This window comes from Anas platyrhynchos, chromosome 6 (assembly GCF_047663525.1).
Source record: "Anas platyrhynchos isolate ZD024472 breed Pekin duck chromosome 6, IASCAAS_PekinDuck_T2T, whole genome shotgun sequence".
NCBI lineage: Eukaryota > Metazoa > Chordata > Aves > Anseriformes > Anatidae > Anas > Anas platyrhynchos.
The window spans coordinates 20,823,704-20,847,856 of NC_092592.1; the positions used below are offsets into that span (position 1 = coordinate 20,823,704).

Sequence of the window (24,153 nt, forward strand, 5' to 3'; positions counted from 1 at the left end):
CTGCCCCCGGCGCTGTGCCAACACTCCCCGTGTCTGCGCCGAGCCTCGCGCCGGGCCCCGCTCCCCACCGGGGCACCGCAGCAGCGCGTGTGGCGCCCGGCGGGCCGCGCTGCTCCCGGCCGCCCTCACAGGGCCCCTACTGCCCCCCTCCCGGACCGGGGACCCCATGGAGGCCACAGGGGCCCCTCAGCCCCAGCCCCAGCCCCAGCCCCGTCCCCGTCCCCGTCCCGTCCGTGGCCGCTCCGCTCCCCCCCCCCCCGCGCTGAGGCAAAAGGACATTTCGCAGTGAAAACAATACATTTTTGAGGTGAAATAAGATACTTTGACGTGAACACAATATACTTTTAAGTGAAAGCAAGACAATCTGAGGCGAAGGCAAGATATTTTGTGGAGAACACAAGACATTTTCAGGTGAAAATGATATTTTGCAGTGAAAGCTAAGAGTTCTGAGGTGAAAAAAATACATTTTGGGGTAAAAAAAGACATTTTGTGTTTAAAACGACATTTTGTGGTGAAAACAAAGCATTTTGAGGTGAAAATGTGGAATTTAGGGTGAAAATGAGACGTTTTGGGGTAAAAACTAGAGGTTTTGAGGTAAAAAGAAGACATTCTGGGAGGAAAACAAGGCATTTTGTGATGAAAAGATATTTTGGGGTGAAAACGAGACTTTTGGGATGAAAAAAAGACATTTTTGGGCGAAAACGAGACATTTAAGGGTGAAAAAGAGATTTTTTGGGTTCTAGACAAGGCATTTTGAGATGAAAAAACTCGTTTTTTGCTGAAAATGACACATTTTGGGGTGAAAACAAGACATTTTTGACCTAAAATAAGATAGTTTGAGGTGAAAACAAAATATTTTAAATGAAAGCAAGACAATCTGAGGTGAAAACAAGATATTCTGTGGAGAACACAAGACATTTTCAGGTGAAAATGATATTTTGCAGTGAAAGCAAGGAGTTCTGAGGTGAAAAAAATACATTTTGGGGTAAAAAAGACATTTTGTGTTTAAAACGACATTTTGTGATGAAAACAATAAATTTTGAGGTGAAAATGTGGAATTTTAGGGTGAAAATGAGACCGTTTTGGGTAAAAACTAGAGGTTTTGAGGTAAAAAGACATTCTTGGAGGAAAACAAGGCATTTTGTGATGAAAAGATATTTTGGGGTGAAAACGAGACTTTTGGGATGAAAAAAAGATATTCTTGGGCAAAAACGAGACGTTTTAGGGTGAAAAGGAGATTTTTTGGGTTCAGGACGAGGCATTTTGAGATGAAAAAACTCGTTTTTTGCTGAAAATGACACATTTTGGGGTGAAAACAAGACATTTTTGACCTAAAATAGGATAGTTTGAAGTGAAAACAAAATACTTTTAAGTGAAAGCAAGACAATCTGAGGTGAAAACAAGATATTCTGTGGAGAACACAAGATATTTTCAGGTGAAAATGATATTTTGCAGTGAAAGCAAGGAGTTCTGAGGTGAAAAAAATACATTTTGGGGTAAAAAAAGACATTTTGTGTTTAAAATGACATTTTGTGATGAAAACAAGGCATTTTGAGGTGAAAATGTGGAATTTCAGGGTGAGACATTTGGGGTAAAATGAGACATTTTTGGGTAAAAACTAGAGTTTTTGAGGTAAAAAGAAGACATTCTGAGAGGAAAACAAGGCGTTTTGTGATGAAAACATATTTTGGGGTGAAAACGGCTTTTTGGGTGAAAATGAGGATTTTTAGGGTGAAAACGAGATTTTTTGGGTTCAAGACGAGGCATTTTAGGGTAAAAACGAGAATGTCTGGGTTCAAGACGAGGCATTTTGAGATGAAAAAACTCGTTTTGTCCTGAAAACGACACATTTTGGGGTGAAAGCAAGGCGTTTTGAGCTGAAACCTAGACATTTTGGTGTGAAAACAAGACATTTTGAAGTGAAAACAAGGTATTTTGGGGGTGAAACAGGGACATTTTGAGGGGAAAACGAATCATTTTGGGGTAAAAAGGGGGCATTTTCTGGTGGAAATGAGAAATGTTGAGGTGAAAACAAGGTATTTTGTGGTGAAAAGATATTTTGGGGGAAAAACGAGTCATTTTGGGGTGAAAATGGGACATTTTGTCGTGAAAACTAGACATTTTGGGGTGAAAAGCTATTTTGAAGTGTAAACAAGAAACTTTGTGGAGAAATAATGCGTTTTGGGGTGAAAACCAAGTGTTTTGGGGTGAAAACCAGGCATTTTGGGGTGAAAAGTTATTTTGAAGTGGAAATGACATCTTGTGAAGAAAGACAGTGTTTTGAGGTGAAAACAAGGCGTTTTGTGGTGAAAAGCCATTTTGAAGTGGAAACAAGGTATTTTGGGGTGAAAATGGGACATTTTGTGGTGAAAAGATATTTTTTTTAGGAAAAAAATATAATTTTGGATGAAAACGAGGCATTTTGGTGTGAAAAGACGACATTTTGTGGTGAAACCTAGATGTTTTGAGGTGAAAAGAAGACATTTGGGGGGGGGGAAACGGGGCATTTTGGGGTAAAAATGAGACATTTTGGGATGAAAAGGAGACATGTTGGGGTGAAAAAAGGGACATTTTGAGGGGAAAACGTGGCATTTTATGGTGAAAACTAGACATTTTTGGGTGAAAAGCTATTTTGAAGTGTAAACAAGAAATTTTGTGAAGAAGGAAGGTGTTTTGAGGTGTAAAAATGATGTCTGGGGGTAAAATAAAAAAAGACATTTTGTGGTTAAAACGAAATTTTTGGATGAAAACAAGGCATTTTGTGGTGAAAACATGGAATTTTGGGGTGAAAACGGGACATTTTCTGGTGAAATTATATTTTTGGGGAAAAAATATATTTTTGGATGAAAACAAGGCATTTTGGGGTGAAAACAAGACATTTTGAGGTGAAAACAAGGGAATTCAGTGGTTAAAAGGGGACATTTAATGGTGAAAAGATAGTTTAAGGTAAAAAAAAAAAAAGATAATTTGTGGAGAAAACAAGGCGTTTTGAGGTGAAAACCATGCGTTTTGAGGTGGAAACAACATTTGGGGTGAAAACAAAGCTTTTTGAGGTGAAAGGAAGATGTTTTGGGCTGAGAGCAAGGCATTTTGGGTTGAAAACTAGACCTTTTGTTGTGAAAATGACACTTTGGGGTGAAAGCAAGGCATTTTGAGGCCAAAAAAATGGGCGTTTTGGGGTAAAAAGACATGTTGTGGTGATAACTATATTTTGTGTTAAAAAGAAGGTGTTTTGGGGTTTAAATGAGGTGTTTTGTGGTGAAAACGAGGTGTTTTGGGTGTTAGAATTACATTTTGTGGTGAGAAGAATGCGTTTGGAGGTGCTAGAGCCCTCCTGGCTCCAGAGGCGCTTCTTAACTGTGGTTCCTGCAGTGTGGCAGCACCACTGGGGGAATATTTCCCAAGCTCCTGACCCTGCAGGAGGTGGTAGCCATGTCCAGTGCCCCTCGCCTCTGTTGGCTTCCAGAGAATCCCCTGCTCTGTCCCACAGCTGCCAGCCTGCCTCTCAGCCTCGTGTTTTGAGGGCTTAGAAGCCCTGTGTATGTTCAGGAGGCCTCATACTGCTCCTGAGAAGAGCGGGGCAGTGCGGCTGGGCAGGAGCTCTGCTGCCTTTACCCTGCTCCTGCAGTCCTTCCCTGCTCCCAGCGAGGTGAGCCATGCTTCCATGTGCTTGTGGTGCCCGCTGGTGCCCGAGTCTCAGAGGAGTAATTCCCTGATCCCAGGTGCTGCTCTGTCATAAAAATCCCGGAGCAGCGAGGCATGGTTGTTCTCTGACTCACGCTTCTCAGTATTACGTTGTTAAATACCAAACACATGAGCCTGGTTCTGCCTTTGGCTGTACCAGGAAAAATCCAAAGTAATGCCACTTGGGCGAGGGACATTATTCCACACCCACTCCAGCGTCATTAAGAGTAGATCTGTTCCCTTTATTTATTTCTCTTTAAATACATACGCAGGTCTCCTTTGATGTTGTACCAGTATGAATTTTCGCTGTCTTTGAATTCTGCTTTTGGCTGCGCTTATCACACTTCAACTGAAGCTCATCGACTACACTGCACTGCCTTTCCCATGTTCCGTGATTTTTATCTCATTTTGGGAATTGATGTGAAAATCACCCAAGCCTCAGATTTGTAGGATTAGTTTTAACTTGTGTGACCTGATTGTGTAAAGGACATGCTGAAAACGTAGCTGCCTCTGGGGCAGGTACGGGGTGGAAACTGCATTACAGCACACTGAAGTGGAAGGGGGATTTCTGAAGACAATGAAGTAGCGCAGGTAAAGCCCCTACAGATTAACAGCCTTTAAAGCTAAGATAAACAGTTGCAGTTATCTTGTCTGACCTAACTTCCTGGAGTTAATTCTTGACTGAATTAGAACAGGACTTCCTGAACTAATTTATGGTTAAGGAGGCATAGGAGGTTCTACCAGCTTTTTCACAGGTGATCTGTGGCACCCTATTCATCAGCGGAATTTAAGGATTCATTTGCTTTGGGTCACTCTGCTTTGTGGTTTTCTTGTCTTGTTTGGAATTGTAGTAGTGGTACTGTGGACACTGGAACAAATTTAGCTTCTAATAGCTCCCTAATTTAAAGCTAAATTCAGAGGGTTTTTTTTTGACCTAGAACTCGATAAAGGCTCCACAGGGATTCCCTATACAAACATACAAAACACAGCCTTTGTAGAGGGTCCAGGCAGAAGGGAGCAGCAGTGCAGGATATTGTTCTCGGAGAGCCCTTCTGCTCGTCAGTCACAGGCTACTGCAAACCAGGCAGGTTAACATACCACCTAATTATTTGATGGGATTCATATTCTTTCACAAATGCGATGAATAATGCACGTGCGTTGAATCAGGCCAGAGGAAAACTATTCCTTCTCCAGCTTATTATTAACTCCTTGTTGTATAACGTACTTGAAATCGGTTGGTTCTGTGGTATTTTAATGTGTGGGTGGGTGGTATATATATATGTGAATAATTTAAACTGTAACACATGTCTCTCTTTGATATTTGACTTGAAACTAGAAAACAAAAATGAATTCTATCCACCTGGTTTTGCCCTTCCTTAATACTGGCATCTCCCCTGCAGTGGGTATTCTGCATTTTTTGTCTCCTGTAGGTTTGAAATGCTCCACTGTTGGGGCTTAATCTGAAGAAAGGAGCTCATTTTTTGGGGGGATGTGTTTTTTGATATTGTGGCTTTATCTCTCTCTCTCTCTCTTTTTTTTTCATTTTTTTTTTTTTTTTTTTGTTTTTTTTGTTAATCCCATCACATGTTCATATGTGTCCTTGAGACTGCTGAAAATATTTTCTCTTCCCCTTGGTAGGCCTACAATATCAGCGCATAGCTTTATGTTTTGTCCACTGCTTTTATTCTTACTAAAACAAAATACATTTTAATTGTGATCTATCTTCAGTCTTCTACAGGGGCCCCTCTATGTAGAATGAGTGTATTTTGAGAACAAAAAGTCTTTTTTTTTTTTTTTTAATGTATTCAGCAAACTGTTCATTCTTACAGTGTTACAGAAATTTAAACAGTCTTAAGTATGGAAAACTTATGAACACCCCTTTGAAAGCATACACCTTGCCCCAGTTTCTGCTGCAACCAAAGGAGACTCCAACTCTCCAATTCCAATTTTGCAGGCACTTCGCAGAATTGCTTTTTTCCACGATAATGAGCAAGAACGGGGTCCTGGAGCCCTCTGGTGGATGTCTTGCAGAAGACAGGCAGCTGAAAGCGTAAGTAAACGAACTTTAAAAATGCTGTTGCTATTTTCTCATCCTTGTTTCTCAGCTGATTATAAATGTGCTTAATTTGAAATCCAAAAGGTGATTATTTCTGTCACTCCTGAGAGAACTCATGTCACAATTTCAGAGTCTCACGGGTGAATTGACCTGCATCTCAAGGCTACAATCAGATTTAATCAAGACTTTTTGTCTTTACTTTCTTGGTAATAGGAAGTTCTATGCGAAAATTTCCTTCATTTATCACAATTACAGTGGTCTTGTAGTCAAATAACAGACGATTCTGAGTTTGTGACAAAGTAATCTATTTCATTCACAGGTACAAAAACTTTTATGATAGAGAATTGGGTGATTTATCTAAAAATAAATAGAAAAGTAAGTGAATAATAAGTAAATGAATAATTTGTCTGTCATCTTTCTGTCAGGGACCTCATTGTGCTTTACATTTGTGTCTTATTTTATATACAGTAGGCTGGAACACAGAAAGATGACATGTATTTCCAAAAATTTCAGTGTGTGTCTGTGACAGATCTGGGAAGAAGAATTAGGAATTTAGGTTCCCTGACTCATCCTGTGTTAACAAGTTTGTTCCTTAGGAGCATTTCTGAGGATGTGAAAAAACAAAGCAAATGGGGGACAAAGTCTTTTTTCAGTCTCTGGTTGTAACACATTCAGCAAAGCTGGTCTATAAAGGGACTGGGGTGTGTGCCTTTTGCTGCTCCATTGATTTGGTCAGCTTTAAAGGAGCAGTAAGAAGATGATACTGAAAAGCCCTGAAGAGATGGAGGCTTTTGTTCTGCAGAAGGCCCTTGGTGCTGTTATATTGGATACTGATGTACTTAAACCAGTGAAAAAAGTAGTTCTAAAGTTGGTGGTGGTTAAATCAAAAGTCAAACAAGAAATGCCCAGGTAAAAGTGTCAGATGATCCCACAGTTTGGAGGAGCTTTTAGACTGCTAAATATTTGGAAGTGGTGACCTGTGTGCCGATGCTGTAAGTGGTATGTACTCTACGTCAGGCAGCTTTTTTGAGTTTCTCGTAGGTGTAGCTAGTCAGAGTTCAGTAATGGGCTGATTCTTAGTCATTGCATATGACTCTCACTGTGCAGGTTTTCTTTTTAGCAAGTGTAATACAGGGCTTTCTTGGTAGTATTGCTGTCTGGGACAACACTGTTACTGTTATGTTGTTCATAAGCAAATGACTTTGCAGCATCAAGACTGCTGTGACTCCTTGCATTTTATCTGTGAATGCAGGCCCTACTGCCACGAAGGACTTTCTGTCTCTAGGATGTTGCTTCTCAGCCACGTGCCAAGGTAGTGGACACTTTGCCGGGCCAGGGACAAACTGGTTTAAATATCATTTATTGAAAGCTCATTGGTTTGCCATGTGTATTTTATATAAAATATTGACAGGACCTGTTCTGCTGCTGCTTTTATATGTGAAAGTAATTTTTGTGTTTTTTTTTTTTTGTTTTTTTTTTTTTAGCAGCTAACTCAGCCAGAACCCAAATATGAAAGCTTTCCCTAATTTAAAGGAATTTTAAGAACTGGAAAATTTTAATACTTATCTAGCTGCATTTGAATGTGTCTCTGAATTTGCATAATAAATGCCTGATCTTTGCTGTTGGCAGAACTAAAATATGGAGAGGATCAGAATATGATTTAAGCACTCCATCTTTCTCTAACTTCTTTTGTTCAGCTGTCATGGGAAAAAAAATCTATTTATGTACTGGAAAGAGGTTAGGACTCTTAGGTTCTGATTCTCACCTCTCTCTGTCCTCAAGCATTATCTTCATTTTATAGATGGACAAGGTGAGGCTAGCAACACTTTACATTTTGTTAAAACGTTTTGAGGTCTGCTACTGAAAAGTGAATTCAAAAGCTTCAGACTTCCTGTATAATTATGTAGCTTTTCTTTTACTCATCCAACTGCTTCATCTCAGGCAGGATGAAAAGAAAAAACATGCTCAGCTGGGATAATGTACCTGCCTTCAGAGCATTCTGATTAAATTATACACTATAAAATTATCTTTGAGTAAAAAAAAAAAAAAAAGGGGGGGGGGAGGGAGAAAAAAAAAAAAAGGATGCTGCCTTCAGGAGTTCCCTCAAGAGTTCTAGGCAATTTGTGTCTTTTGGTTTTGATGGCTGGTATTTTTGGCCAGAATATTCCCAGCATGTAGGGAAAGAGCACAAGGTGCACCTGGTTCCTTGTCGTCTTTCGATGCCCTGCTCTTGGAGGGTTCTGCTTTTTAGATTTGATTTGCACTTAGATTTGATTTGCACTTGAAAAACAAGTTTGCAAAAACGGTTTTAGGAGACAAAGTCATTCTAAGCAGCAGTGAGAAAAGCTGCAGTGTCTGAGAACAGATATAACCATTGAAGAAATACTTAGCTTTTTTTTTTTTTTTTTTTTTTTTTTTTTCTGGTTCCCATAGGTATGTATTTGTAAAAACACTACAACAGGTGTACGGTGGAGGATGAATGTTGTTACACAGAAGTTGCCATCTTCTAATGTGGACTGTGTAGGAAATACCCTCTTCATAGAGCACACCCTGGTGAACCAGAAGGATTAATTTACTCCCTTAAAAATTTTACTGTACTCCTAACTACTCCCCATGGAATCAGTTAATCCTGCAGTTGCTGATAAAAGCACACTCACTTCCTTTGCATAGCCCAGTTACTTTGCTTGTTGTCTGAAGCAGTCCTCGACCCTGGTTATTGGGCAGCAGGTGGGCAATTTGTATGAGAACTGCTAGAGCTGACAGCTGAGGGCTGTTGAAGATCAGTGCAGCAGCTGAGCACTAGATGCCACTCTAAGGCCACAGTAGGAGCTTTGCAAGCCTGCTGCAAGAACCGTACTGGTGGAGAAGGCCAGGACACTAGGTCTCAGAAAGCCCTGTGCGGGAGGGAGACAGGCCGTGCTCCTTGCATACCCCCCCCCAGTGAGGCTGACAAACCAAATGGAGAAGGTGAATTAGGAGCCACCAGCTGGGGATTCAGCCCCCATGGGAGTCAGGGCCTGCAGCAGGTGCTTCAGATGGGAATTAAACTTCCAGAGTTAACTAATAATCTCCCAGCTTTTATGGCTTTGTGCACAGGTGTCCTTACTTTTACCTGTTAGCCAGATGGGCTCAAAAGGAAGGGGGAAGATCAAGGTGAAAGGGCATTTATAGCTCCCTGGGTGGAATTTTGTGAGAGCTTAAGGATGGTCTGAAGAGCTATGGCTCTTACACTGTTTCTGCTGGTACGGTCCTTCTGCAGGCAGGTCTGTAAAAGTATGTGATCAGTAGAAATGTGGCTAACCTCCTCCTACACCAATCCCCTATGTGTCCTAAACATTGCAGCATTGTGCTGGGAACCAGACATCAAAACTGTCTATAATCTGACTTAGCTAATGGGCATGAGTCACAAACCTCAGCGTGAGACTTGTGTGGCTCACAAAATGCAGGAGTATCTGAATAAAGGTTTGGCTTGCTGTCAAGATAACAGCTCGTTGTGGAGTTTGGATTCAGATCAAGGCTGAAATGTGAATTGAAGTTTTGATGGGACAGCATTTTTTCTGGGAATTGAGTTTGTTTTACTGAACAGTTTGAAAGTGAATACTTTCTGTGAATGCCCTATACTATACATCTTTTAAAACAATATTCTCTGTTCATGCAACATAAGGTTAGTAGCATGAATGTGTGCTTACAAGTACTGAAGAAGCTTCTCGAATTAGGGGTAGTGACAGCAGGCAAAGACTTTCTTGTCATTAACTGGGAGATAAGTCTGAGTAGGCCCTTCACCTTCTGAACTGCTGAGCTCTTGATGTTTCCACCTAGACACCCAGTGCTTTGTATGCGTGTGTGCATATATGTATATATATCCTCTTATATAGAAGGATTTATCAATGCAACGTCAGAGTTTTGAGTTAACTGTGTAGCTTGTAGTCCTCAGCCTTGACGAGGAGTACATGCTGATCAGGAGGAAGCAGGAAGGGATAAATCTCAGTAAAAATCCTACTCATTGATGCGTATTATTTCTCTTTCAATTACTTGGTATTCCTACATCAGGAAAAGTGTGCAATGCATTGCTGAGTGAGTTATGCTGGTTTCAAATAGCACGCTTACAGAGAAAATAAGATCTTCGCTGCTACTAGCTAGAGGAATATTTTAAGGAAGGGTAGAGGCATGTATCTCAGAGCTGAGTGTTCTGGGGTGCTGACTTCTAGGGACACTAGCACTGCATTGCTGGTCGGTGGTCCTGCTCAGCCCTCCCATCTGTGCTGTGACTGGATCCAGCCTTGTTAGAGGAGACGTCTGTGGGGGGAATTTCACTTTAACAGAATTAAGTACTCAAAAAGAAATGCTCTTGAAATGGTAGAGGATTGTCTTTTTGGTGCTGAAGTTTTTGTATTTGCTCCCTGCCGACCAGTTTAAACGTTTGTTATGTGGAGGCCGTAAACCTTACTAGTGAAACAGGTAGCAAGGGCTAGAAACTCTGCAGCACTTCAGTAGCCTGGCAATATGATTCTAGTAAAAAGCACCAGAAAGAAATATTCTGTCTCTCCTGCCAGCACCTACCTTCTGGAAAAGCTACATACCAGCAGAGTGATTGTTTAGTGATGTATGGAGGGCTTGTATGTGTTTTTTCATGTATCCATATGTGAATGTATATTGTCCTACGGTTGTCTAACCCACCTGGGGTCCCCTAGGTCTGTGAACTAAAGCCTGTGTAGTTATCTAACACAGGATGTTGGGTCAGTTTCTGTTTTCCCTAACCTGAATTTAAATGCAGAAGCGAGTACTTTGAAGTAGAGCATTCTTGGGTATTAAGGAAGGAGCTTGGTCTTTCGTATGTAAATTACCCTGCCATTGCACACACAATCTTTTATCCATGAAGCCACCCAAGTCCTAACCTGGAATTTCAAGGTTTTCTGTCGGCAACATCCATCTTCTCTGGCCCTCCTCATATTAGCATTGATCTACAGTGGAAATAGAGAACACGGCTGTGTTATTATATACCCAGCTGCAATTTCTGTTCCAGTGATTGAGTGTACATACAGAATTTTTGAAACATGGCCATTCTAACTTATTTTGTCTTCCTGTCAATAACATGGCACTTGTCCAAATTATGGATCAATATCAGCTGATCTTTTTATGTTAAACTGTAATGAAGTTGCCTCTCTTATTGGAGATGTGATCTTGCTTCAGGCAATGCTTTTAACTGAGAACTTTGGAATGGAAATGGGGGAGAGGGGAAACAGAAGTAGGGGAAGGACATGGGGAGGAATGAGCAAAAGCTAGGAGGGGAATAGCAGCAGTGAAAGAGCTAGGAATGGAGGAAGAAGAAAAGAGTAGGGACAGGGTTATGGAGAGAAATGGCTTGTTAGGAGCTGTGGTACTGTGGGTAAGAGCTCTGCTCTTCTGTATTGTCAAAAGCCAGTGGTAGATGCTGGGAGCGAAAACCTCTCTTGAAATCCTGAGCAACACTTACTTTAACTTTGTGGGTGCCTCACTTTGTTTCAAACAGTTGGTGAAATCAATTTAAAAAAACAGAGGAAAAAGGGATGAGGCAAGGAGTGGAGAACGAGAGAGATAAAAAGATCAGCCTGCCTTTTCCTTGCAAGGAAGCAGTACAGGGTCAGCTCTGCAGTGGCTTTTCCAGGCTGGTATCTAGCTCTGAAGAGTTTTGGGGTATCTGTGCTGTGCACTAGCTGTAGCACAGAGCAGGTAGATGCCTCTCATTTCCTACTGCTGCACCTGCTTTTACTTCAACTCTGTTTTACTTTGTTAGAAAAAGTGTTGAGGGGAACTTCTGTAATCCTGTTTCTAGGGTAAAGGGTTTTATGGAAGAAAGATGGTGTGTCAGGCTTTCAGAAGAAGAGTCTGAGAGGGACTGTTACATTGCTTTGTAGGGAAAAACAGTAAAAAAGGGAACTTTTTAGGAAAAAATAGAATCAAAACAAATCCATAGAGGGATATCGCCTTTTATCTGCAAGGGCCTTCTCTAATACTTTTTCATTATCTCACCCTCTTTCCTTAGAAGGTTATTTCACTGCTTCTTTGTCCTGGCATTTTCACAAATTGTTTAGTGAACTCTATGAAAGTACTACTAGGAAAAAAAAAATCTGAATCATCTTAACCCCACAGTGCATAGGCACAAACGAAGTTTGTGGTAGAGAGAGGGGGAATCAGTGTAAGTAATTCTCAAACTAGAGTTATCTGAGAGCTCTGTTAGTGAGGGGTATTTTTTATGATGCCTAAGCTTTTTTGCTCATATGAGGCTCGTGTTCAGCCTGCCCTTTATTCTCTTCCTCATTTTTCATCTTATGCTTTACCATAGTTTCTGCTTCTTTTGCTGTATTTTTTCCTCCACTGGACTACACCACTTCTATAGCTCTTTCTGGATAAGGAATTTGTGTGTGTGTATGTCTTTAAAATTGTTTTTGTTACTCCATGGAAGCATCTAGACCAAAATAATCACAGTGCTGGATTTGAGAAGCACATAAGACCTTCGTAAGACTTGACAATGGGGCAGATAGAAAACCTGAGATAAGTAAGGGGAATGGAGGAACAAAGCGTCTGGGTTGTTTACTGTCAGAGAACTGTAGCTGAGTTTGGAATTGAATTTGGATTGTACAGTCTTGTATGGACATCTCTAATCCCCAAAATATTCCCTTTTTGGAGTCTTAAGTAAAGAATACCTAAGTAAGACCTCTCCATTTCAAGCCAATGCTAGAGGGAACAAAAAACGTTTAGGCTGTGTGGCTATGTTAGTCAAGATGCTTTCAAATTTTTAGTCTCTGGGATCCAGTTTATTTTTAGTTTGTTACAGTATCAGGTTTAAGGAATGAATTTGTACATTGTTTTAAAAATCCTTAAATTGTAAAGATTGGGTGAGCTGTAACTTTGAGGGCAACTTTGTAGCGGTTAGGTGCCTCCAAGCTTATAATATCTAAATATGTCAAGAGATTTTCCCTGTTTTTAGGGCTTTGGTAGGTTAGGGCAGTGTTATTATTTCACTTCTGCAGGTGAAGAACTGAGGCACAAAGACACAGTAATGATATTGGGGTTCTTAAACTGTCAAATGAAAATGAAGCCTTTTTTTAAGTTTGGGAATAATTTTGAATGTGAAAGCTGGAATATTTCATATAAATTTAAAATTTTTTTTTCTTTTTTTTAATTAGTTTGTAAAAAATAATTGCTCTCGGTGGTGGGGGGTGGGGGGGAGGGAGTTATACTGAATCTACATTTTCAGCTTAAAAAACATACCAAAAAAAATCTAAGTAGCTATAGTTACCGTGGCAGAGCAGGAATGGTTAAGCCGCATCTTTTGCTGCTAGGCCTTTTGCAGTCCAAAGTACTACTTTAATCACTTTATTAAGGTAGAAGAAAAAACTTTAAGACCAGTACCTAGCTTTTCAAGCAGTTTGATAATCTGTTGGTGTGAATTGGCACAGCTGTGCTGGGGTCAGCAGGGTCCAGCTGACAGCCTGCTCGTAACTGTGCCACCAAGGTTCACTTTCTTTTTCTAAACCAAGCAAAGCACAGAGAATTGTGTAAGTCGGAAAACTGTGCTGACAGTACTTTCTTCAGACATGGGAGGGAATGTAGAAGGGGCAAGAAGCAAACCTGGGAGATGTGCAAAACAATAAGAACAAACCCAAACAAGAAATAACACACCCTCACCACAAAAGCCTTGTAGGAGACCCAGCATTAGTTACAAAGCAGATGCTGGTAATGCTTCTGCTCGGCAGGGGACTACAAACATATGTCCCAAGTCCCACACTTCATGCGACTATTTACACAAGTGTAAAGTAAAGGGAAGGGACTATCCCTGTTAACTGGTGCTCAGCAGTACACGGGTTCCACTTGTGCATCGGTGTCAGGGGAAGCGGGGTAGCAGGGAGTGAAGCTTAGAGAATTCAGCCTGAGCAAAGCCAAATGGGTTATTGAAGGTTATAGAAGGATATTTCCATCAACTGATTTGTTTGTTTGCAGCACCAAAGAAGTGAGGATATGGAACAAAATGAGGGGAAATGCTTTTAGTTTTGAATGAACATTTTTTTCTTTGTATTGAAATGCTTGATTTTAGTATAATAATAATAAAAACTAAATTTCAAGAAAGCAATGCAGAACAGCTTAAAGATCTGAATATTTTGTATTCAGAATATCAGGTTGAATTATTTGGACTTTCAAAAAATTAATTATTTTAGACTGAACATAAATAATTTTAAAAGATGTGCAGTCAACAGAGATCTGTATTTTAAGTTCTTAATCAGCTTTACCTTTACATATGAACTATCCAATAAGGGCAGTAAATTGTCAAAGGGAAGGGGTTAAATTAGTCATAGTCTAACTTTACTGAAGGTGAGAAAATTATACCAGCTATGAATTTGCCCCACTTTAAAAATGCGAAGTGAGACTTATGGCTGCATATCCTATTTTTACGCCTGCTGTTGACTGTGGGAGCATTGTATTGGGAGCGTTGTTTGCATTACAAGAGAATTGCAATGACTGAATTGTAGTTCAGGGTTTTCTTTGTTTTCTGTTAGCAGATAGATTACCATAACTGGTTTAGACCCATTCCTGGCAGAATTAAATTGATTCCAGTGGATTTACACTACAAATGAATTTATTCTGCAATTTTCATGGTTTTCAAGCGACGGCTGGCTTTGGATGATACTGTAGAATTTCAACCAGTTATTTAGGACCAATTCTAGAAATGTATGCTTTAAAAAAAATAATCTTTCTAGGCTGAAAATTTGCAAGAAATGCTGCTGGAAGCTTGGTCCAGTGAGCCTTCATTCTTTTGTTGAACAGGGCTGAGACTTTGGTTCTGTTCTTTGTGATATCACTAGTTGTGGCAATCGCACTTCTCGGTGCCTTCATTTCCTTACCCATGACATGGATATAGAGTGTTTAATCTCCTCTGGAAAAATATTTGAAATCCATGGTAGAAGACTGATAAATGTGAGTAAAATACCGCTCTGTGATTATGGTTTTGTTATTCCATGTTTTCTATCTTGCTTTTCCGATCTGTATCTCTGATATTTTTACTGAATGCAGTAAATGATGTGCTGACCTACTGTATTTCAGTTGTATCTAATAAGACTTTATACACATTTTCTTAAAATACAAATTAAAACAATTTTAGAGCAAATTGCATACATTTGTAAATAGAAAATTTGCCTTTGATTTGTCTGTAATACAGCACTTCAGGAACACATGTTGTTGCTGTTCTGTAGCTTTCTAATGAGACAGAAGGATCAGAAAGTTTTTTGTTCCTTGTCACATTTCAGCTTTCTTTTGGTAATTACAGTACCAAGGGATCTCATTGCTCTGTCACTTTGACTTTAGGGATGCACATGGCAATGCTGAAGATGGAATTCAGAACACTTGGTTTCAAGTGCCAAGAGACGGTAGTACATAGGGCTTGTGATGTGTTTGCTACATAGGAGAGGAGAGAATGTGGCCTGCAGTCTGGGTCTTGGTCCTGTGTTGTCTCCTGTTTCAACTCAGATGTCTGTAGCCTTCAGAGCCAGTATAAAAGAGCTTATCAATGACTTCCCTATTGGCAAGCTTTGGGGACAGGACTGACAGCTGGAAGGTCTGTGAAGAAGGGGCCCTCAACCAAATGAACCCATTGGATATAGGCGCTTCCACAGAGTTCCGTGTTACAGTGACCAGTTCCTTACAAGTGAGACCTGAAGAGTCCATTATACTGCAAGTGGAGGCCCCAGCTCCTGAGTGTGATTTGCTGTCAGTGATGGTGCTGTGGGCATGAGTGTCCTGAGCGATGTGTGCATCACTGACAGGGAAGACTCAGGGAAGGGGTGCAACCTCTCTGCTGCTTGGCTGGCATTTTATTAGATGCTAGCATAGACTTAGTCCCAGTTGTCTCCATGAACTACAGGAAGCTCTTGGCTGCAGACTTCCATAGATCTCAAGGTGCATGCTTCGCTAAGGGTTGACCCTCTCAAGCCCAGGCAGGGAACTGTGCTTGCCCTTGCTTCCCTGTTATCCGCCAGCTAAGATGCCACACCATCACTGTCCTCATTGCCTCTGTAGGTCTTGGACACTGGTGGAAGTCGCTACCTTCCCTGTACCTCCTTGGTGTTCCTCCTGTTCCCTCTCTGCTGCTGCTGGCGGTTGGCAGGCTGGGTCCCAGGGGCTTGTGCATCCCGCCTCTCCAGCACTCGCCTTGCTGGTGCTGCCCTGTTGCAGCAGTCAAGTGACACCTTAATAAAAAGCTTTCCTCCCTTATCTCCTCTCTGGTGCTGTGTCACTGGGCTGGGGATCGGGTTCCCATCTCTTTCACACGCACACCTGGTCATAAAACACTGGGTTTGTTTTTAACCTCAAACCAGGGAGCTTTAATTAAAGAGACAGTGACCTCTTTTATGAGTTTGCTCGCATAGGGTTTCAGGGCTATTGTCACATACAGCTCACATAACAGAGCACCATTGCACAAAGCTCCATTTACACATCCCTCCCTGGCTTTTTTCCTCTCTTTTTGTTTCCAAACGCAGAAGGAGGTTGTTTTCTTGTTTACCCCTAGGCGAAGTCTCTCCTGTTAGTAGCCTATGGCTAACAGTCTCTTTGAAGAGAACCTACCTTTCTTACTAAAAAACCACATCATTAGGCTTGGAGAAATGTTATTTTTTAATCCCTGCAGCAAATCATCTTCCTGTCCCTAAATTTGTGGGATATGAATAGCTACTTAAAATAGATCTCAGCCTACGTTCTTCTTAGCTAGTTCTTGTGCCTGTAAAGTGGGATCTGTGTGTTTGTGACAAATACTTCTCAGTGTTCGCTGTTGTATTTACATGTACTCGTTAATTTTCAGGTACAATAACTAGTCAACAGCAATACATATAAATATATATATTTTATTTTTTTGATCCACATAAGAATGATACACTGGGATAGGCAGCAAAACTCAGTGTTATGCAGAATAGTTCACAGAAACTTGCAGAAGCTATAGAACTTACAGAAACAGGTTGATAAATATAGGTACGTGTATTCAGATGCACAAGTATTTGAAGATGCACAAACAAAGCTACATGTATGTGCAGAGCAGGGGTTGTTTGGGGTGTGCAGACTTCTGTGCATAAGGACCTCTTTCAGCTGAGACATAGCTGGGACACAGGCAAGAAAACAATCAGTGGAATGCAGAAGCACCTATGGAGGATATGCACACTGAAGGGAAAAATATACGTGGAAGAGTGTAAGTTCCCCCAGGGAATGCCCTCTATATAGACCTTCAGAAGCAAATACAAGGATATGTATGCCAGAAAATGTATATGTGGAAACTTAGATGCACATACACACTCATGCTTGCACGCTTCCAAGACCAGCATTAGTGGGCATGCATGTTTGGTCACTTAGATGCTAGTGTGTATGCATAAAATCTGGATGTGTATGTGCATAGTTGCAGATAAATGCTCCTGCGCAATCCCATGCAAGTAAACTGGCTTATTCCCACTAACTCTAAATCACATATAAGTTACTGTGGGCACGTACAGCATGTTCAGGTGCTGGAACTTCTACTGAATGATGCAACGCCTTTGCTTTCAATGGCGTTTACTTCCAGTGAAAGCTCACTAATGTGAAAAAAAATACATGGCTTAGCTGTAGGGATCCTAGGTAGGAGAACATGTGCCATTTCACTGTTGTAGATATGTATTGATACAAATACAGATTTATTTTTTTTTACCTAATACATTAATACAGATGCACACAGACACAAACATACCACACACACAGACCCTTAGACACACACAGATATACCCACGTCTATGTTCATTGAGAGAGACTCACTCAATATCTGTGTATGTGTGTGTTGGGAGAGGGTCATAACCTCCTCCATTCTTCTCCTGAAGGGGTTTGGATAATGAAGGGAAAAGAAATGAGGCCTGGGGCTAATTTGTAGTGGCATTTCCTGGCCTCTCTTCTGCCAATGAAGCTCCGTTTCATCTTTAGCCTTATCAATTCTGCAGTCATGTGGCTTTCCGCTTGGACGCCTCTGTCTCTTCACCCTCCTCCCCAATCTCCGATGCTAATGGAAACTTCGTTAATGCCATTAATCTGCTGACCGGGACAAGTCAAAAACATATCCACACAATCCGAGCCAGGGCTGCAAGTGTCCTGGGGCTGCCAAACAGAGGCACCCCCTGTGTTCATTGCATTCCTGAAAGAACTTCATATTGATTTATTTCTTTTTTTCTTTCTCTGCTTTCTTCCTGGACAACACTGCATCCGTCAGAGCAGGCACCAAGTAGATGGCCTTTTCTTCTTGATCACTCAATGTTTTTGCAAGAGTTCTCTCCCTACCCTTCCCCTGGTTGTAGTGCTAATGCTTTCTTTCAGTGGCCCCTCATTGCAGCCTTTTTTTTTTCCCTTATGCTGCTTTTGATGAGCGACTTGTTAGTCGTGTTTTTTGTTTTTTTTTTTTTCCTCTTGCCTAGTAGAATTTCATAATTAACCAGATGTTGTGAGAATATGTCTGAAGTGGGCTAAAATACACAGCATTCCACTCTACCTTGATATTAGCTGACAGGATCCAAGAGGCTATTTCTCTCTCCAGACACTGTTGCTTATTGATTGTGCAGTCGCCACCAGTTCTGTCCTTCCAAAGCTGTGTTCTTGGGCTGCCTTGCCCTCTGAAATGTTGTGAGCTCCCCAAAATCACTTCTGGGGAGTGACCATGTACATGTATCATTGCTTTGCATTTTGCTAATATACTGGGTTTTGTAATGCTGCACTGTTACCTTCTACCACAATTGAACATAATTTTCAGCTATGTACCATTCTTTTAGATACGACTTCAACTTTCCTGGCCAGTGCAGCACACCTGCAGAAGCTTGTGGCTCTGAGCAATGACTCACTGTCTCCTTATGCCTCAGGATCCTCCAGTGGCTGAATGCGTGCAAGAGCTGTGTGTCAGGGTTACACTGGCTGAGGACTTTCTGAGGAGAGAAATAGACTCCGTTTGTCTGATACTCATTTTAGGAGAAGTTTTCTGTGATAACCAGAGTTTGTAGTCAGCTCTTGAGAATGTCAGGATGTTGAGTGATCTGTATTTGATCTAGGAATCTTTGTATACGTAAATGAAATAGTGACAATGGAGGAGGAAGAGACAGCTAGGAAAGGCATGCCGTCAGTGTTGTGACATATGGATATGTTTAAAAAATAGCATCAAATTGATGAAAACAAGGAGAGAAGCTGGCAGTTCAGTATGAGCTTTGATGATGTCAGGCTAAATCCGGAATGAGATGGGCTGTGACAGGAGGCTGAGCCTTAGTTGCCACCTTCACACAGACATCACAGTACAAGCGGATTGTTTTACATGGAGAGAAGACAAAGAAGTTTCAAGTTCTTCAACCCTGGCAGCAGTTGAAGTCAAAAGTTCATCCTCATACATGAGGGTGTTTTGGGTACAAAGAATGTGTGTCACTTCCCACCAGCCAGGAGATGCTCCAGTGAACAGAGCATCTTCCTCCAGCCAGTTTTGGGATGCGGCATGCTTTTTCATCTTCAGGAAAGATGAATGTATCACGCTGGCTGATACAGAAGGGTCCGTGCTGATAGGTACCGTGCTTGCTTTTGGGGCCTTCCTGAATGAGAGCTGAGGAGAAAAAAGGGAGATGGACTGTTACCTTTTGGCATAAAAATAAAAATGCAGCTGGGACACCCAGTGCCATCACACCCCTGGTGAGATGAGTGGGAGAGTATCTGTAAACCCCCGTATGGTCCCAACCAAGGCACTTTCAGAACCCCAGCGAAACGGAACTGAAATGAAATGCTTGTTAAAGCCTTAGCAGTGCCAGAGCAGTTAAGAGCTCATAGAAGAAGGCTCAGTTTGGTTCAGCTGTTAAGTTTGCCTTCATTTCTTCATATCCTGTAACTGGAGATTCGAAATGGAAAAATGCTTGTGGAAGGACTTAAGTGCTCATAGTGAAGAGAAGTCTAGTGCCCTGGAAGATGCTGATAGGAGATTTGTAGTCTTTGTGCTGAGTGTGCCTTAGGGAAACTAGCAGTGCCTAAGTGAATTTATTTTCTGGTATAGCATGGTGACAATACCAGGCCTGTGGTGCTGCAGTGGTTATCATGCTCTGACCCTGCAGTCTGTGCCATGTTCATGAAGGGAATGACTGTGCTACTCCGTCCTGCAGTAGATCCGTTTCTAGGACAAAGATCTTCAAGGAAGTGGATTGTTCATGTGCATCAGGCTGCTGAGTTCCAGGGAGCATCTTAGTGCAGAAGCACCAGGCAACTAAACCCTATGCTAGACAAATTGTTGTCCTGTCCAGTGACCTTGGCAAGTCAATTCATTTCCACCTGCTAGGCTTTTTCTGTGCAGTCCACACATTACAAACTTTTGAGTAAGAAGTCTTTCTTCCTCCATGTGCATCCAGCAAGGGGGATGGTCCTCCTCTTGGCTAATCTCTGAATACTGCAGCAGTATAACAACGTATGCCTCCATATGGCAGGAACTGTGCATTAGACTGAGAAGTAAAAGGTCCTTTGGACTTCTGTTTGGTGCCAAGAAATAAATCAATTCAGCAAAGCCTGCATTAGCTGCTGTGGGTATTGGGAGCATCCCAACTGTGGCGGCATGGAGCCTATCGAGGTTAAATTTGGATCGTGTCATGATGCAGCCTTCACACTGGGAAAGAATTTTAAAATGTCAGTGTTGTACGTCTTCTGAGCATTCCTATTTGAATGCTATTGCCAAGCACAAAACTTCTGCTGCCCGCTGGTTGGTATGCTCTGACCCATCTTCTGCTTTTCTAAGTGCTAGTCTGATAGGAGCTGTCACACTGCTCTGCAAGTTCTTTCCTGCCTCCATTCTGCCACAGAAAATGTTCCAAATGATGGTGAATGCAGCTTTTCAGTGAAACATAGTTTGTTGAGGTCGTGAGGGTAGATAAAGTTTGTAGATTGAAATAACATCAATATATCTACTGGTCTGAAAAACTTTTTTTTTCTACTTTGTCCTGCTTTCTTTATTACAGGATTATTTATCTTACAATTAAATCTGTGGGGCGGTAGTCGGGAGGTGCAGTTTTTGTTTCTATTACAAATGTGCATGTTGATCGGGAGGAAGACAGAGTCTGTTGTCACGTTACCCGAATGCGAGGAAGACAACAATTGTCTGACACATCTGCCTTGTTGGACTCGGGCTGACCCCGGGCAGTGCCCCTTTCTACTCAGTGAGCCCCTGCCTGGGCTGATGAGCAGTTCTTGGCTTGGCTGGGTGGTGGTGTGCTTTTGGGTTTTGTGCAGGCTTCTAGGTTTAAACCCAAAGGCTGGAAACTCAGCCATATTCAAACATCTTTCACCTTATCTCTTAACTGCGTATGTGTAGTGCTTGGTGCATTGTGGGGCTGGTATGCTTCTGTATTACTGAGGGACAAAACAAAAAAAGGTAGCATGGCTGTGTGCTCTCTCTTCTGCCTACCTTTGATACTATTATCTTTGCTATTCCCTCATTATAAATTTGGTTTCATTCTACTCATAAGTGTCCTGTGAGTAATCTGTAAGATTTCCCGAGGGCTGTGGGGGGGTGGAGAGACAGGATTTTGATGAGTACAGCTGTTCCTGGTGGTAACTGCAGCAAATTTCTGAAGCTCTGTTGCTCTGAAGTCGATGATGATGGAACAAAATCTGGAGAGTGGCCTTACCTGGAAACATTTATGCATACCAGTTTATGGTAAGCCAAAAGTGATACGACTTGTCACAAAATGTAGGAATTTGTGATGCAGAGGGCAGAGAAATAAGAATCCCCACAAACACAAATGAAGCTCTTTTAGAACCCTTGCAGTCAGTAAGGGAAGGAACTTCTTTGTTTTAATGAAAGCACAATAAAAAGTAATACTTGCAGAGTTTGTTTAATTCAAAGATGCCAGACTCGTTAGATAACTGATGACATAAAGAATGTTATTCTGCTCTGATTAGTACATAAGAATCATGTTTGCTACTTCTGAAATACAGATGCTTCTAGGATGGGCTATCAGAGACTTTTAGCTTAAAAAGCCCCACAAATTGAGCAAATTAGGACAGGTAAAAGAGGACAGAAGAGAGACAATGGCAAGAAGAGTAAGCACCCTTACAACCCTTGCCACAAATGCTGCAAGAACCTGTGTTTTACCATCTGAATAGGAAGTTGGTCCTGTGGTACGGTGCCTCCAGAACCCAGTGCTGCTTTGCCAGCCCTGCTGCGTGGTCAGGGTGCTCTCTGGGGGGCTGCATGACAGCGAGCCAGCTGGTCTTCTCTGCCCTGTGAGAGCTGGCAGGATCTCAGCACAAAGGGCTCCACACCACTCTGCCTGGCTTGTGGGTGCTTAAACAGTGGGGTGAGATCCTGCCCTCCCTTTCTGCAGAAGGGTAATGGGCTAAGGCCATTGACTTGAAAGGGAGCAGGCTTTGCAGTGGGTGCCAGGGGAGTGGTGGGCCTAGTTTCTGAGAACGTGTGATAGCTTTTAATTTTAGGTAAGAAAGCTGACTAGATTGGATGCTGGGTACTTAAAACTGCAGTAGAAATCTTTGCCCTGAAATTGTAGGTTTTGAAATTGGTTGATGAAGCTGTGGTAGGCTATCTGCACCTCCTCCTTGGTGTCCTCTAAATCTGTAACTTGCCATCTGATCGTCTGTGTGTGTCTGTGCTGGAATGAAAGGTTGAAGCTTGAGGGCTCAGTCTACTAGCCCAAATGCTTGGGAACTCCTGATGTAAACAGGCAAAGGAGGTATTGTTAAATGTGTTTTACAGAGCGTATAAATGTCCCAGGTAGATCACAATTCATGGCTGATTTTTTTCTGCACCGCAGTGCTTCAAACATGAACTCATGTACTCACTAAAACTTCAAGTGATGCGCTCTTCAGAGGCATGTCTCCTTTATGAATGGGCCTGAAGACAACTTATGAAGTCTTTCTTTACAGTACTGAAAGAAAAGCAGTGAAAGAAGCTAAAGGTGGGCACTGTAGCAATTGCTCTAGGTGACTGTTTGGGCTTTGCTGCCAGCAAACACTTTTTTCTGTTGCTCCTTGTACCGCAGCTGAGGGGATGGCACCTTTTTTCTCGCTTCTGCTCAACTTCGTCTAGTTCAAGTTGCGGGAGGCTGCCGTGGCTTGCAGTTCAGCTACCTACATGAAATAAGTGTGCTGTTCTCAGCCTGCTTCCTGAGGCAGCCCCGTGGCTGGCAATAATAGTAATTTAATTGTTTATTTCAGGTTCTTCTGAAGTGGGGTCATGAAGGAGGCTTTGTCCTACTGCTGCTTTTGTTTTATGGCATTTTTAAGGACAGAGGAAGATCGGGACTTGGGATAAAGGCCTATGACTGACCTCAGCAACCAGAGCTCCAACCTGTCCTTAAATCCACACGGAGGATGGTTGCCAGACACTTTCTAGTGTGAGTCTGGACTCCGCTTTCCATCTGACAGAGCAGCAGTTTAGGAATCAGCCTTCTCTTTGCCCTACTTACCCTGGTGCTACCTTCTAACACAGGAAAGCTGTTGGCACAAGCACCAGACTGTCACTTTTGTGCCTGAGGGAGGAAAGAGAGGAGTCCTCACCCCATCTTCCTTTTCAGACAGTCTCCAGGAGTTTTGGAAGGAGCTTTTTACAAGCCCTCTTCTATTGTTGGCCAGGAGACAAAGGAACGGAGGAGCTGGATTTAAGCATAATGACGTGAGCTCCTCCATGCAGAAAAACCCAGCTGAGAGACCCCCCCTGCTCCCCACACACACAAAAAAAGGAAGAAAGGGGGAGAAAATCTTTGAAAATAACTAATTAAAGTTGTTTTAGCCTCTCTCTCTCCCCTCCAAGGGCGCCTAATCTCACAGGGGGCAAAGGGGGAAGAGAGGCAGGAGGAACAATACGAACCATCCCCCCCTCTCTACAGCCCACCTCCTGGTCTCTGAGGTTTTAAAACAAGAGGCCACTTTAAGTTAATGAGCTATCAGCTGACTGGGAGAAGTCTCTAATGAAGCCTGATGTTCACACATTCCCTGGCTTGCTGAATAGGCCTCTGCCAACCCCATAACTGTCAGAGTTTCATTCATAAAATCCACATGCCGGGGGGGTGCTGGTGAGGGGGGCAGGAAGGGAGCTGGGTGGGGATGGGGTGGAGGTCTCCATATGGAGCAGTCAGCCCCAGAGGCTGGACGGACACATGGACGGCTGGGGCTAGCAGCCTGGAGGATCCCAGGGACCTGACTCCGCTCCCCATTGTCTGGCTAGTAATTAGGAGGATCCTCCAAATGCTTCTAGAGGATGCTGAAGTCTCTGGGGATAATTAGTGAAGATTTGGAGGCTTTTCCAGCTGTTGTGTCACCAGTTTTGCTAGGGCCAAAGGGGCAGGTGATGGTGAGGAGCAGTGGGATGAAGCCTAAGAGTCCTTCTGGGGCTTTGCTGTGTGGGTAGTGTTTTG

The 24,153-nt window shown here is 42.2% G+C and overlaps 1 long non-coding RNA gene across 2 annotated transcripts in view; it reads left to right on the top strand.

Moving 5' to 3' along the window:
* Positions 1 to 275: 275 nt before the first annotated feature.
* LOC110353763 (uncharacterized) overlaps positions 276 to 24,153 on the top strand; it is a 315,225-nt gene continuing 291,347 nt past the window's right edge. For both annotated transcript variants that reach the window (XR_011810360.1, XR_011810362.1), the window contains exons 1-2: positions 276 to 411; positions 5,639 to 5,734. This is a non-coding gene — a long non-coding RNA (uncharacterized lncRNA). The remainder of the gene's footprint in view (positions 412 to 5,638; positions 5,735 to 24,153) is intronic.